Raw genomic sequence first — 3,268 nt, forward strand, 5'->3', positions numbered from 1 at the left:
GTTATTATATGTCTATCAAAGGAACACATGATTTCATAAATGAGTTTGGCACATGTCCATATGGCATCATCAATGACACTGAATGTATGACATCACAAGATGCCGGGAAATATAAAAACTGTAGATGGTAGATGTGAGGAAATTTAAAAGTTAAACATGGCGGATGGTGATGAATTCAAAATTTAAAATTGATGGAAGACAGGGAATTATAAAAATTAAATTTATTAGATATTAGCAAATTTAAAAAATGAAAATGTCACTGGCAGAAAAGTTTTTACAACCAGTCACACTTCAGTACACACGCTTTTGACAAAGCTCTCCAGTTCAAAAAACCCTACAACGATTTCACTCACCATTATTTATGAAATAAATTTCATAAGCGTGCACACATACGCACACACACACACACACACACACACACACACACACACACACACAAAGACAGAAGAGAAAGAGAGAGAGAGAGAGAGAGAGAGAAAGAGAGAGAGAGAGACAACCATACTTCAGTTTTATGTGAAATACTGTATGGTCTTGTCAATAAATTTCGTCTCTCTCACAAAATACTGTGCTGTTTCATCATCAGTATATTTTATGTCTCTCATTTTATTTCACGTCCTGTACTGCCTAATCATCAGTAAATTTCATCCTACTCTTTCTAATATATTACAGAGGAAACGGGAAAGGAAGAAAAACTCAGACAAAAAATACTCTAGATACAAAATTTAATATAAAAAAGATTATATTCCAAAGAAAGTATGTTGTAACAGTTTGAGTAAATATTTGAGATGTCGTAAATGTGAATGTATGCTTTTCCGGCGTATACAGCTGGCGAAGAGTTCTCGGGCTTCCAGCCAGGTGGCGATGTCTTCAAACTGCGACGTTTCGACCAGTGATGAGTATGTCACTCGTCGAAACGTCGCAGTTTGAAGACATCGCCACCCGGCTGGAAGCCCGAGAACTCTTCGCCATTTGAGATGTCTCTATCAGTTAACCAAGTCTTCACAGCTTTTTTTTCCGTGTCGGCCGGGTGGCCGAGCGGTTCTAGGCGCTGCAGTCTGGAACCGCGCGACGGTACGGTCGCAGGTTCGAATCATGCCTCTGGCATGGATGTGTGTGATGTCCTTAGGTTATTTAGATTTAAGTAGTTCTAAGTTCTAGGGGACTGATGACCTCAGAAGTTAAGTCCCATAGTGCTCAGAGCTATTTGAGCCATTTTTTTGTTTTTGCCGTAATAAAGTTGAAATGATATTGAATTGCATTTTGTGGGCAAATGGTATGTAATATGAACAATATATCCTTAATGTCACAATCAACCAGTCTGTTATACTGAAACAGAATCATTTAACTGTAATACTTACAAATGCACTCATACTTATTATACACTTTAGAAGCAAGAAAGTGTCCGGAATTTATAAAGTATTCCTTCTTGAGCAACTGCGTTATTTTCTTGCTCACTTCTGAAAAAGCATTTAGATTAGAATCAAATTCAGTGACTTTGTATCTGATAACCAAACACTGTTTAAAATTAAACACAGAATCACAATAATCTTCTTTTTGACAGCGAACATTAATTTCTCTTATAGTTTCACTGCATGATACCTTATGAGTAGGAACTAATATTTTCTCTACTTGGAACATCTGTATTACTGTTTTCAGAATCATTCTTCCATCATAAATCATTCAGACAGTATCACTGTTGAGCAACGCTAGTTCAGCTTTGCTGTTGGCAGAGAATTTAGATGGTAGATATATTTTGCACTCCTTCAGATAAATCAACACTTCTGCTCCAAATGGGGCTTCAACGCGCCTTGCTCTCAAGATTGGGCACCACTCACTCTTCTCCAGTACCATCCAGAAGCTTGAAGTTTGATAACACAGAAGCAGAAGAATCTCTGCTTTTTTGAATTACAACAAATAACTGGTAAGCAAAATAGAAATTTTGTTAGTATGACAGTGCATATTAGACTTAAATGTTTTCTAGTTTGATGACATACGCTCCAGTTTATTGACATACTCTCAGAGACCAGGGGCAGCAGTACCAGTAGCACAAGTAGCGACTGTACCAATTACTTCTACTAATAGTTGTTTCGTACTTACACGTAATGCTCTGCTGAAGCAGCAGTTACTGATTTGTTCAGACAAACAAGGAAGGAAGTTTGGGTTTAACGTCCCGTCGACATCGGGGTCATTAGAGACGGAGGACAAACTCAGATTACGTCAAGGATGGGGAAGGAAATCGGCTGTGTCCTTTCAAAGGAACCATTCCTGCGTTTGATAAGAGAGATTTAGGGAAATCACGAAAACCTAAGCCTGGATGGCTAGACTAGGATCGTCCTTCCGCATGCAAGTCCTGCATGCTAACCACTGCGCCACCTCGCTCGGTTTCTGACAACATCTGACATGCAACAGTGCTTAGACACCAGGTCAGTACGTTTCGAAATCTCCAAGCATTTCATAAACAGGTCAGGATAAGCTGAGGCATGCAAAATGCATGGTCAGCGAGTTCAGACTTGCTGATGCCTGACTTCATCATCAGCGTGCAATCGCCGTTGTGAAGCAGTTACATATTTTATGTTACATTTCTACTAACAATATTCATTTTCTTTTCGACAGACATCGTAAACTGCAAGCAACAATCGATATATCTCAAAGTTTCTCTTCAATGTATAGTATATCATTATCATGTGAATTATTGCTTAGGACTTTCAATACTAATAAGAAAACTAATCGCTCTACCTATTCATTCAGTTCACTCCAAGGGATATAGTCGATACCTACCGGTGATTTATTGAACCTGAACGTTATTGTCCTCATCTTAATCATCCTCTTGTACTCCTTCTCCAGTATCTTTACCTTCTGTTTTCATATATGCACTTTTCTTTACTTTGTCTTTATGTTCTTCATCTTTGTCTGTCTTCTTATTTCTGAATAACTATCCTTCTTGAATCAGTCTCTGAGGAATGGGTCTGATGGGAAGTAGAAGTGCCTGCTTCTTGAACCACATCTTCTCCTCTGACAAAACCTGGTGAGATTGTTTTACATCCAACGTTAGGCAGAGCTGGATTTTGCTCTGAAATAGCATTTTCTCCCATAACGATATGTATGTCATTATCTGTCAGTAATAATGCACCAATTTCGATAATGCAGGCTTAATGATATGCCTGTAATTACAACCTCTGTTGGAATTAATATATCTGCAGGACAGATATCTTTGCTTATGGGCACGCATAGCCTTGAGAATTTTACCATAATTTTGAAGATCTTGTGT

The 3,268-nt window shown here is 38.3% G+C and overlaps 1 non-coding gene across 1 annotated transcript; it reads right to left on the reverse strand.

Annotated features, from left to right (window-relative positions):
• Positions 1-498: 498 nt before the first annotated feature.
• LOC124557501 lies at positions 499-586 on the reverse strand. Its single transcript, XR_006968750.1, has one exon. It is a non-coding gene; the product is annotated as a small nucleolar RNA SNORD116 (small nucleolar RNA).
• Positions 587-3,268: the final 2,682 nt, after the last annotated feature.

This window comes from Schistocerca americana, chromosome X, assembly GCF_021461395.2.
Source record: "Schistocerca americana isolate TAMUIC-IGC-003095 chromosome X, iqSchAmer2.1, whole genome shotgun sequence".
Lineage (NCBI taxonomy): Eukaryota > Metazoa > Arthropoda > Insecta > Orthoptera > Acrididae > Schistocerca > Schistocerca americana.